The sequence below is a fragment of the Narcine bancroftii genome, chromosome 10, assembly GCF_036971445.1.
Source record: "Narcine bancroftii isolate sNarBan1 chromosome 10, sNarBan1.hap1, whole genome shotgun sequence".
Classification (NCBI taxonomy): Eukaryota; Metazoa; Chordata; class Chondrichthyes; order Torpediniformes; family Narcinidae; genus Narcine; species Narcine bancroftii.
In genome coordinates, this window is record NC_091478.1 from 105,802,157 (window position 1) to 105,815,707 (window position 13,551).

At 41.8% G+C, this 13,551-nt stretch overlaps 1 protein-coding gene across 2 annotated transcripts in view; it reads left to right on the top strand.

The window, feature by feature from the left end:
- Positions 1 to 13,551, top strand: part of zdhhc7 (zinc finger DHHC-type palmitoyltransferase 7) — a 173,150-nt gene that overhangs the window by 69,701 nt on the left and 89,898 nt on the right. The gene's annotated exons all lie outside the window — the stretch shown is intronic.

Below are 13,551 nucleotides of genomic sequence, written 5' to 3' on the forward strand. Positions count from 1 at the left end.
TCCTCTTGTATGGACCACAAGGGCTTTGACCAGGCTGAACTAAGAACTCGCAACCCATCTTCAAAATGGGGTTTTTCCACAAGCTTGCCAGCTTGTCCTGTTCCAATCCCAGCTGCTGCTGCTGAACTGTAGAAATGACCTTCTGTTTACAGACACTGCACCACTTTTCCACACCAGGCTATAAGAAGCAAACTTGGATCTCGCTTTTCAGATAAAGACACCAACATGTGACCATCAGCACGAAAGTCCTCATTTCATCAGCCTGCCAACCTACTGCCCCACCTCCATTCTGGTACTAGTACTAACAGTGCCCATAATGCTGCGAGAGGATAGAAAATAATTTAAGTCTCAGCCCTGCATCTCTTCCTTTTTGACTGGTCTTTTTTTGACAGCAAAAATTTCTTTCAAAACTTTTACTTTTAAGGAGGCTCTGAATGGACCCTTTTCTCAGTTTAACACATGAGGAGTTGGACTTAAAGTTCAAGTTCAAATTCAAATTTATTGTCAGAATACATACATGACATCACATTATAAACCTGAAATTCTTTTTCCTGCGGGCCAGGAAGAATTTTTACTTATCAGTAACATTAAACAGTACTCAAGAAAAAGACATATCCAAAAGAGAGAAATGTAAATAATCTGACTGCAAATACAGAAAAAAAGTCATATTTAAATAATGTTCAAAGTAAGAGTCCTCATACTAGTCTCTGAGTCAGTTGTTTAGTAGTTTGATGGTGGAGGGGTAGCAACTGTTTCTGAGTCTTGTGATGCAAGTCTTGTGACACCATACCTTTTTCTTGATGGCATCAGTGAGAATAGAGTATGTCCTGGGTCGTGTGAATTCCTGATGATTGGTGCTGCTCTGATGCTCTTGTTTCATGTCAATTTTCTCAACGGTGGGAAGTATGCACTGGGCTGTGTCCATTAATTTTCCTCTCAGAGGTATTGGTAGCCCATACCATACCCTCAATGCTGAACCTTATTTTGACCTCTGAGACATTAACAAGATTCTATGATTCGATGCGCCAACTCATCTTCAATCTCTAGTGCCTCTCAATCCCAGGTCACTGATGTGCTATCCAGACAGGCAGTGCATCATATCCAGGGTGGCATCGATATCTCTGACTTGGCAAGTACACAGGCTGTGAACCTGGATGTTCAGGCAAACAACTGCCATTACAAACCTAGACATACAACATGTGGCTCCACAACTAGGCAGCCAAGTCTGCTTTGCTACCCCAGGCCGGTAGTCCCAGCATCTTGGAGACAGCGCCTTTTTGATGAAGTTCACAACCTGTCCCATCCCTCCATTAGAGCAATGGTCAAGTGTAATGGCCTAATGGACTTAAGAAAGACATTGTGCAGTGGGCAGACATGTCTGCCTCCTTCCAGCCCAGCTTGGCTACTCCCCATCATCTGGTTCCTCTGCACCAGCTTGGTTGCCAGGGGGCTTCCATCGCCTGCTCCTTCCTCGGGGGCAGCTCTTGCTGTTGCTTAGGCTCAGCCACTCCCCGGCGTCCCTTCGGCTTCTTCCCCTCCAGCACCACCCCCTCCTCAGCAATGGCTCGCTTCTCTCCTCCTTCCTCGCAGGCCATGAACCTCAGCACCCAGGTCCCTTGGCCCTCTAGCCCCAGCGGCCCAACTCTCCTTGCCCCTGCTCGGCCTCCATGCTCTTCAAGCCGTGTTCTCTCCTCACTCTCTCCCCATTTGCCCTCCCGAGTCACGCTGCTGCTGCTTTTAAGCTTTTAAGTAAAACATGCATTAAAACTTCAAACATAACTAGCTCAAAGTAAGCTTTTAAAAGTACATTCATCGCGGTTATGGTAATCACATGCTCAGTGATAGATGCAAGTTGTTGCATGCCACCAGTTAACAGATCGCACATTTTAACCACATCATCTCGAGGAAACTTTCACCAGTGTTCACAGTGTCTGGTTCCTCGTCGCTACTGTGGTCATGCTTATCATTATGGAACACCACATCAGCAATTTCTCCATCACTCAAGGAATGCACAACAGGTACATCGTCATCAATGTTCAGCTGCCTCGAATATATTTAGATTTTCTGCTGCAACATTTTTGGCATTCGCAGTGAGGTTTGATATCCTCCTCCTCTCATCACTGACATGGAATCTTTCAAAGTCTTACAGCTGCAGACTAATTTTTAGCAAACATTGGTGCAGGCTAGAGTTTGTGCCAAGCATTGATTAATGTGGTTTCAGTTACATTTTTCCAAGCATTAACAAGTGCATAAATGGCATCCTAAAGAATGAAATGTTTCAGGAAGTCTTTGATTCTAATGCCTCTGTTGACTGCATCATACATGCCGTTCAGAAAAAGTCTTTAGAGTTGGTCTTCATTAAGTGTAAAATTCCTTGGTCACAAGCTGTATTAACAATGTCACATTGGAGGGGAAGGTAAATGCCGAAAACATTATTTTTCAGCAAGGGATGTGCGGAGTTGTCGAGGAGCAATATCATTTTGCAGTTCTTCCAGTCCAGCCTCACGTCAATGCACTGGCGGAGCTGGAACGAAGTGGTTATTGAACCAATCAGAAAACTTTTCTCTGGTAACCATACTTTCTTGTTAGCATAATAAGTTTACCTTGTTAAACCTTTGAAACATCTTGGGTGTTGGCTTCTTACGTTTCTGAAGCCAACCCTATGCATATTCACACTCGCCTTCAAGATTCAGTTCTGCATCGAATTTTCAGGACAAGAAATCCAGTCAGTGACACACTTCTACTTCTTTGTCGAACCCACTAAATCAGCACACAGTCAATATCTGCATTTTTTTGCCTTATGCCAGGTTTTCCTATTTCTCATTAGTCTCTGGTCATCACTATAAAACTTCAACAACTTTCCTTAAGTCATATATGGGGGTAGTCCTCACACCATAATCTTCAGAAAGACGGTACACCACGATCATGCTTCCGTGCTCTCAAGAACGCCTCCTCACAGTTACCCGGAGGGCACTCTGCAGCTCTTTTCGACATTTTCACAATCTTCAAATTCAGTGAGCAGCAGAGGTTTCGGCCCTTATAAAGTAAGCATTCCCTCATGTTCTACTAATTAACGACGCGGACCAACACGGGACTTTCAAGCGCCAGTTCAGTGTGAGGGGTTTGCGGCGGCTCTGCCACTCGCCCACCCAAGTCTCACTGCTGCTCTCTCCCCACTCTCACTAGAACACTTGAAAATATACTATAGATGCAGTAAAAAAAATTTGGTTTTCAGAATGATAGATAAAGGGATAAGGACCTATAGTAGAGCACAATAGCACTGCAGGACAAGGCTACATTATCTGTCCTCCTTCGAACTTCGCAACCCATACAAATGTGGCAAGGTTTCCACTTCCAATTAACTTTTGAAAGTTCTTGTCCAATGCCATTCAAGTTAGTTTGTTCCCATTTTAGGGTTTTAACGAGGATTAGTCCTACATTTTGTAGGACTATTGAAAGTAATGGAATTATGTACATTGGTTCCCAAGTGCTCCGCACTTGTTTCCCGGTACGAGGTTGAGTGTAGCCCCTTTTCAAATGGGGTCATTAACATATTGCTTTAGAAAATTTTCCTGGACACACTTACCAAATTCTTCCCCATCTAATCACTTAGCACTAAGTCACTTGTCTAATGAAATATTTTTTTTCGTAACTTCAACCAGATTCCTCTAACGTTTAACAAATCAATGCTTCCTGCCCCCTGAACTCTCCAAGAAGGAAACTGGTTGCTTAACATTTTCCCAGCATTTTGTACATCTCATTCATTTCATCTTCAAATTTATAAAAGTTGAAAATAAGAAAAACTCTATAACATAAACTTTGCTTGCATTAAAGAGAGAGCCGGCCTTGATTTCTTTAGAAAATAACATGAGAAAGCATGGAATAAAAACTGAGCTGCTGGGTAAAGTCTGTAATTCAGGCAGCATCTGTGGAAGTAAAGAGATGGTCAAGAGTTTGGGATGAGAGTGTAAAGGGGAGATAGCTGGTTTAAAGAGGTGATGAAAAGGGTAAGGCAGCAGCTGACAAGTGATAAGTTGATTCAGGTGAGGACGGGTGTATGGTACCACATGAGGAAGAGAGGAGAAGAAATAGTGGCAGAGACTGGGTTGGGGGGGAGAGGTGATGTGGAGATAACAAAGGGCTCTAATATTACAGAATCTCATCTGAAAGTAAGATGATTAGTTAAACAATTTAGGGGCAGAGATCACCAGTTAGGAACAGCAGCTAAAGTGGATAGGGGTCACAGTGTGGGTGAAAAAGGGAGATGGAGCCAGGATGGGGGAGGATGAATAAACTGGGAGCTGGTGGGAGCAGGGATTTGGAAAGAATGTGGTGTGTAAGAGGACCTGACTTGGCCAGAGGAGAGACAAACAAACTGAGGGGATGCAAGTTATCTGAAAGTAGGAAATTGAATATTCATGCCATTGGGTTGAAGACCATGCGGATAGATAGAGGATAGAGGAAAAGAGTGAGGATAGCTAAAATTTCAACATGGAAGCATTCCTGAGAAAATCCAACCTTGGCACACTGTCGGTCATCAATTTGTGTTCAATTCAGTCTGAGAGCCCGTTCTATTCCAATTCCTCTGGGTGGTTTTCATACCCCCTGGTGGAGTTTCACTGCAAGTTCACCCTGATCTCCAATTGTCAGATCGGTGGCTAATTTCTGAATTTTTACTCACAATTACTTTCTTTCCATTATCAAACTCCTGAATAAACCTCAAAATCATAAAATTATGTTGTTTTTATTCCATCCACATTGTACTCTTTTTTCTGTATTATGTGTGAGATGTCTACTGGTCTGCTCACAAAACAACCTCTATCACTGCAGTTTTTATTCATGTGACAATACACTAACTTAAACAAATGTGTGTGGCCAATACTACAATTTTATATTTTGCAGAAGTTTGCCTTTGGCATTTCACTTTCTCACTGGAGTGAAGCTACATCTAGTATGAGGATTAGGGTTGTGCATTAGTCAATGTTCTTCCATTGCAATCATTATAAAGCATTTTCTGGTTCCAATGTGTCTTTCCTTTGTTTATGCATTTCTCTCACCAAGGCTCTATATAATTTGAGCAAGATATCTTTACTTCCTTACTTTTTGAAAATAAACGTCATGGATTTTGTTTTAACTACAAAGCTGTGATTATTACTGCATTGAAAAGTAATAAATGCAACAGTATAAATACACAATGCTGGAGAAACTCGGTCGATCCCACAATCTCCAGAGGAGGCAAAGATACACAACCAACATTTCAAGCCTGACCCCTTTCGTCAAGGATGCTGCAGGACCTGCTGAGTTTCTCTGGCTCTTTTGTGTATTTACAACAATCACAGAGTCTGGAGACTTTCTTGTATTAATGCAACAGTAACTATGTTTGAATCACTTTCAGTTTTTCCTATGTCAACATAGCAGTAGCATGTCATTCACAAAGAAGCTGGAATCATACCAGGTTCCACCTGCAAGCATAGCCAAAGAATTGTACCTAAACATAGATGGGGAACTCACAGAATTCTATAAGGTAAGAAATCCTCTTTAATCTCCAAAATGATGAAAAGGCAAGTTAGTAGAAGACATGTTTATTAATTTATTTAGGCTGTATATTTCAATGACACAAGATAAATAAAGCCTAAATAAATTCCCCTGGATGTTTTCTACCATGATGTACTTCCTAGATATTCCAGTGGTATAGTGTTGAAGTAAGACAATAGGCACTTTCAAGCAGGAAAAACACCCATCTGTAAAGGTGGTGGTACTTTGCCCTTATGCCTGGAGTCGTACCTTTCTGAATGCACTGTAGCCGGCTCCAAGCCGCCGATTCCAGGGGAAGGATGATCGGCCGAGCGCTGCCCTCCACTGGCTGACCTGACTGTCCAGCTGCTGCAAGTGGCTGGTTACGGACCGGCTGAAGGCGCCATAAGCCTGCGACCCATCTCCCCACTCATCCCTCTCCCTCCACGATTCCCTCAAGGCATGGGTGATGAGCGGAAGCCGTCAGGGCAGCGGGGTTGACCACCATTTGGGCTCTCCACGGGCTGGTACTGGGCTTGATGATCCCCTTATTCAAGAGTTGCAGGATCTCCACTTTAATAAACGCACTGTTTCCTTCACTGTATCACCTGCTTTTTTTTAGCGACTGGCTTATAGTTGGGAGTGAGGTTTGCGAATAGTGGTAGGGGATCGATACGGAGAGTGGGGGGGGGGGGGGGGCGGGAGTAGGCATCCTGATGAACTGCAGGTTGTCAACCGTGAAGGGGGTGGGGACGCTCTTGAGACACTCTTGAGGTGGTACTGAAAGTCCAACCCCAGCACCACTGGTGCACAGAGCTGTGACATGATAGAGTTTAAAGTTCCTGCAAGTCATGGCCTTCACAGACAGTATCACAGTGGTGTAGCTGCAGATCTCGACTGAGTGGGACTTTGAGGCTAGGGTGGTTTTATAGCTTACTGGCTTTTCTTTAAGGGAGTAACATTGCACCGTATCTGGGTGGATGACGCTTTCAGTACTCCCGCTATTAAAAAGGCATCATGTCACCTGATCATTGATTGGGATGTCCACCATAGACCAGGAGAGTTGATGTGAACTGTTTTGGTCCAGCACCACAGTGACTAGTGTTGGCTCATAATCTGGCCCATGTTGACTTGTAGTCTGGGAGCATAATGGCAACGCCAAAGCAGCAGCATGGTTATCACCGGAAGTTGCCGGCATCCAAGATGGCGGCCCCCGTGTCGCAGTGTGATTGTTCCTGAAGCCGATGGCATCTCCCATGCTGCGCGTGCAGTGGTGCTGGGACTGAAAGATGGCTGTGATCGACATACCTTCACGTAGTGCCCCTTCTTTCTGCACATCGAGCATGTAGCTTTTGCTGGGCAGTGTTTTTGGGGATGCTTTGGTTGACCACAAAAGTAGCTCTTCGGATTCTCCTGGGAGACTGCGGCTGTAGTGGGTTTGTTCATCAGATGCAGTGGCAGGCTGCTGATCTGTGAACCCAAGTCCTAAGATGGCAGCCCCTGTGCCATTCGCCAAGTATGCTTCCATGTTACGGAGGGCAATCTCCAACAATTTCATGAGGTCGATCGCCCCTCTTAAGACCAACTTACTCTGCTCAAGTAGCCTCTGGCACACATAGTCTGACCTGACGCCTGCAACATAAGCATCCCTGATTCTATCCTCTGTGTTTTGGGTGGCCAACACCAACTGGAAGTTGCATTCTCATGTGAGTTCACGCAGGGCCCAGAGGAACTCGTCGCTCGATTCACCTGGTCGTTGTCTGCAGGTAGCCAGCATGTGCCTGCCATATACTGCATTGACTTTGGCGTGCTTTGCGGAGGTGTGCCAGAGCCGGCAGCGTCGTGCACCTGCATGTGTTCTGCGGTGGATGTGTTGGCAGCCCAGAAGAGTGGGGCCCTACAGTGGATGGTGGAGTTGGCGAGGAGATCATTTGGACTCTCTATCACTATTGTGCCAAAGCTTGCAGACCCATATGGACATGAACTGTGTGGCAATTCTTCACTTCAAACTAATAGATTTTTAAAAATGTTTTACAGTTGTCTTAAATGACAATAATGTTTTACAGTTGTCTTAAATGACAATAAAGGCATTGTATAAGATACAAGAGCAGATGTAGGCCATTTGGCCCATCAAGTCTGCTCCATCATTCCATCATGAGCTAATCCATTCTCCCACTCAGCCTCACTCCATAACTTTTGATGCCCTGGCTGTTCAAATACCTATTAATCTCTGCCTCGAGTCCACGCTGCTGAAGATCCAGCTGCGATGGATGGGTCACGTCTCCAGAATGGAGGACCATCGCCTTCCCAAGATCGTGTTATATGGCGAGTTCTCCACTGGCCACCGTGACAGAGGTGCACCAAAGAAAAGGTACAAGGACTGCCTAAAGAAATCTCTTGGTGCCTGCCACATCGACCACCGCCAGTGGGCTGATAACGCCTCAAACCGTGCATCTTGGCGCCTCACAGTTTGGCGGGCAGCAACCTCCTTTGAAGAAGACCGCAGAGCCCACCTCACTGACAAAAGGCAAAGGAGGAAAAACCCAACACCCAACCCCAACCAACCAATTTTCCCCTGCAACCGCTGCAATCGTGTCTGCCTGTCCCGCATCGGACTTGTCAGCCACAAACGAGCCTGCAGCTGACGTGGACTTTTTTACCCCCTCCATAAATCTTCGTCCGCGAAGCCAAGCCAAAGAAGAAATACACCCTACAATCTGGCCTATACAGCTGCCCATAACTGCTACAGTAACTGCTAATATTCCATTTAAATGCCTTCAAGATCAAGATTTCTACGTTTCTGCTTAGTCCTAAACCATTTATTGAAGATTTCTACATTATGTTGGGGAGTTCTACAGTATTTTAACTTGGTGCGCTCCTGCATTGATTAGTGAAAGGGAATTGCCAGAAGAGACCATGTTACCATTTTTAGATATTGTAAATGATTTTTAAACTACTTAAAACATTATGATACTTCTAAAGATTTCTTAATATTCTTTTTAAATAGCTTAAATAATTTATAATGGAATTTCCCCCACAAATATTGCAATCATTCTGAAACATTAATAGCTTGGTCATCTTTGAGAGCTGACTAAACTAAGGAAAGCAGTTTAGCTGTTGTTTCTATTAAATTTATGTAAAGTGAAAGTTTTGTAAAATCTACATAAACATAAAAATCTATATATTGGTTTTTAATTCATATCCTTTCAGAATTCACCTCTAAAATGTTTGATTTTGCTGTGTTGTACAGCAGTTGCCCTGTTATTTGTCTGCTGATATCCCAAAATTTCTGAAGGAAAGAAGAATGTTGATAAATAAATAATAGAACAAAATTTTAAAGAAAAGAAAATATCTGCAAAGGTACTTAATGTAAAATGTTGAAATTCACTTTGAAATATCTGTTTCATAAAAAGACTCAAAAGAAAAATGATACAAATCTGTAGGATGAAGAATATCTGGACAGGAGTGATGGAGAGTGTAAAAGAAGGTGAAACTCTGGATTGGATCACTCTGGGAAGAAAATGAACCTTTCTATTTAATCAAATGAAAGTTCACTAAATCTTAGGAACAACTTTATCAATCTAGGATTACACTCGATTTATCAATGGGTTTATAACCCACGATCTCACATTTTATTAATTTGTTCAATTTGTTATGTTGGCAAGTAGCCACAAATGATGCACTCAAAGTGTGACGATATCTCGGAGGGGAGTTCCAAATTCTCGACAAATCCCCTTGGAGAATGCCACTTTAAACATTCTACTCTGAATGTGACATTACAGTCCTGCAAATGTTTGAAATTCCTGGTTCACAAGTAGAATTTGAGTTCCACTCACAAGTCCATTTCTTTTAATATAATTATTCATTGGATGAATCTCAATGGTGCATCAAATAGTGTTCTGCCTCATTTTGATTCTGACATCGATTTCTACCTGTGTGAGGCATGCATCTTTCCCTGTGACTACATGGTTGAACAAAAGTGTCCCGATCTTCTCAAAGTCATGGGTTAATTGGTAACTGTAAATTAATATTCATGGAGATGGGTAGTAAGTGGAAGTTGTTCAGCATGAAAGAGAGAATAGGCTACAGGGAAATAGTAGGGAACTGCTGAGATAGATGCCATGGAAAAACACATATTTTGTGTCATTTTTTAATGAGTTTTAATTTACGGCATTGCATTCCACAGACCATCAGTAAACAGATCAAAGTACAAGGTAACGCTGAAGAATTTCTGAAGATAGATACACAGTTGAGATGGACTGATGCAGTTACAAAATTCAGTCACTTTTGCTTTTAAGAAATTGCTATGTAAACTTTGAGCTTCACATAACAAGGGATATTCAAAGACCGGCTCTTGTTACAAACTCACAGGAAATTATCTGAGCATGAGATTTGTTTTATGGTGATCTCAGCCACAAAGTTAACGAGACAAGAACAGAAATTTACTTCTGAAGTTCACAGAATAAAGAATTATTTAAAAAATGTTTCCGGCCCTAAAGTTACAACAATTCTAGAATGTACTGTCCCATTCTTCTCAATTCAAGCTTGGAAGACTGAATGTACCGAAATCATGTGATCGGAACCACAGGATAGGCTACAATTTGCAACCAGATACTTTACAAACAGTTTGGTACTTATATAGAACAATATTATTGTCATATTGACAGGGAAAATGTGACAGCAATTTAAGTCCCATGTTCAAGTCAACAGCAATGAAAATAATAACTAGTGATGGGAATGCAATATAAATCATGAATGACTTGTGACTTTACAGGAAATGTAGGGATTTGTGGTAGGCACTTAGATCAAAATTGCTGCCAACACAATTCACCCACCACTCACATCATTGGTTCTCTGTCAGACAGGCTGCATTGATTGGAGATAACCATCTCTGCAAGGCCTATGAAAACAGAAAGCAATTTCCAGAATGGTATTATTTGCTTCAAGAAGATATTTAGCCAATCTAGATCATAAAGATGGTGTTAACTTTAGCAGGATGTATCTCCTTTTCCTTTTAAGTTCTTGGCATTTTTTCCCCCTCACACAACCATATAGACCATAAGGTCAAACAGTGTACTTCATATCAAAGATAATGTTGATCAAAGAGGTCTTAAATATGTTATTGTTAAATAGATTAGTTACCATGGACAATACGTTAATTTACTTCTGCAATGATCTCCAGTAGCCAACAAGTATCTGACAGTAGTGTATTACCTAAAACTCAGGTAATCGTTGGTGACTGCCAGATAGATGGAAGTTTTCTGATGTCTTTTCCTCCATATGTATATTTATTTTATCCATCCATCATTTGGTCAGATGAACAAATGCCCTAGGTTTGTTTGCTCACATTTGTCCAGGGGAAAAAAGATTAATTAGTGAGATTGCATGTGGCCAAGGTTTTCCTGGGCTTTGGGAGCAGACTGGATAAGTAATGGAAGGGTTGAGGGCCTTTCGTCAGATAACAGCAAAGCTGAGTGCTCTGGGACTGACTCTTGGAAAAGTAGGAGGAGCCATTTAGATGAAAGCACAAATATTCCAACCTCATTTATGAAAACATTATTTTTAACATCTTTAATATGGCGAGCTCTCTACTGGCCACCGAGACAGAGGTGCACCAAAGAAGAGGTACAAGGACTGCTTAAAGAAATCTCTTGGTGCCTGCCACATTGACCACCGCCAGTGGGCCGATATCACCTCCAACCGTGCATCTTGGCGCCTCAGTTCGGCGGGCAGCAACCTCCTTTGAAGAAGACCGCAGAGCCCACCTCTCTGACAAAAGACGAAGAAGGAAAAACCCAACACCCAACCCCAACCCACCAATTTTCCCTTGCAACCGCTGCAACCATGCCTGTCTGTCCCGCATCGGACTTGTCAGTCACCAACAAGCCTGCAGCAGACGTGGACATACCCCTCCATAAATCTTCGTCCGCGAAGCCAAGCCAAATTTGTTCATTGAACTATTTTTGAATGCAGTGTGGACAAACCATCTGAACCTTTTTTTCCCTTAACCAGACATCAGTAACCTTCAGCAAAGTGGAGAAAGTGGCACGAAGTTTCAAAGTTTCCTGCAAAAGCATGGCTATCAATGTCTCAAAGAAATAAGGTTGCAGTTATAGGGTTTACAATCTTAGAATAAGAGATAGGTCATTTAGGAGTGAGTTGAGATGAAATTTCCATGCAGAGAATGGTGAATCAATGGAAAATCCATAGTCAGGAGGTTTGTTAAGGTTCAGGCATTGAGTTCATTTAAACAGAGATAGATACATTTCTGGATATTAAACAAAAATGAAGCGATGCAGGGATATGGCTTTCAGTTCAAAGATCAGCCACTATGATGAATGGTGGAGCAGAGTTGAACACCGAAGTGTTCTCCTCTTACCCCTCTTTCATACAAGTTGATGGATTACTGCAATTCATGTGATGTGGGAATATTTATGCTTTATATAAAAGGGTTAACAGTTGTCCTTCCATTGTGTGTGAAGGGAGGTCTTGTGAACATAATGAATATTCTGATTTTTAAAATCAACCATAGCAATAGTAATTCTTTTTCTGTTGAAAATTTTATTTATTAAATCATGGTTAAACACACAATAATGGATACAACTTAGAAAAACAAAATACATACAATATTTTTTACAACTCCCCACCCCCTTACCCTAACCCACCCACCCCTATCTACCCCCTCTAATCTACCCCAAGAAAGAAACAAACAAAGAAAGAAAGAAGAGATCACACAACATAAATTTCATCAATTAACTACCACGGTTCGAAGCAACACCACTAACTTGCGAAAAGGGGATTTAATAATTCAACCCCATGTAGTCCAAATACGGGCTTCAAGTTTTAGCAAAAAAGGAGTAATAATTTCATAAATTATGTGTTATCTTTTCCAATGGAATACAAGATCTCATCTCCATCTGCCATCTCTGAATACTCAAATCAGTATCATTTTTCCAAGTAATTGCCAAACATTTTCTCGCGACAACTAAAAGCAATCTCAAAAAAGTAATTTGAAATTTATTTAATTTTTATTCAAAATTCAATCTTTTAATATTACCCAACAAAAATACTGAAGGATCTAGTGGAAGTTTCAATTTAAAAATAGAAAGTTCCTTAAATCTATTCCAAAAGGGTTTCATCATCTCACATAACCAAGTTGAATGTAAAAAAGAGCCTACTTCTCTAAGTAATTCTTCATAACATCTAAAGCTGTAGACAGAATAATGTTTTAATAATCTTTATAATCAGGTCATTTTTTAAATCTTTTAATATACAAGATAGCCAGGTATAATTTTGAACCAATAAAGGATGGAAAAATACAAATTAAATTTAAATTCTCTCCATTCCCACTGGATGACTACAGAAAGTTAGACAATTGCTGCATCCTTGTTTTTGATCTAAATCTGAGTTACACAAACTGTTCCAACTGGAAGCATTACTGAGAGGGCACAAGCAACTTAAGATTCCTTTATTATCAAGTAATAAAACTGGTGTAATATTACACAAAACTGGCTTTAGTCTGCTATAAGGCAGACAGATTTGCCATCAGCAGAAATTGTCAGGGACCCCTTACAATCAGCGAAAGAGAAGCAAAAAAAAAGTCCTTCCAGCACTCCTGCAGTCTCTGTAGCCATGCAGACTCCAATGCAAACCATCAGCAACCCAATCTCCAGATCCAAATCACTGACACAATCAGGAAGCCTTCAGCACCCTCAGCACCCTCTCTCATCACGGTTCCATACTTGGTATCCCTTCAGCCAGTCTCAAACAATTCTCCAGCAGTCCACAGTCTGGTGTGAGTCCTTTGACCACAGTCACCAGCAGCTTTCAACCTATGTGGGTTCACTTAATGAATCTCAAATGATCATCTTTAAACCTGGGTAAACATTTACAATCATGGAGAAGGCAAATTCTTCAAGAATGGGATGCAAGGTCAGGGTTGAATGCAAATCCCAAAATGCCAGCACCAATCATGATCAGGGTACAGTGCTGCTGGAGCTCAATGAAGCACCATTCCAGCACGTCATGGGGCCACTC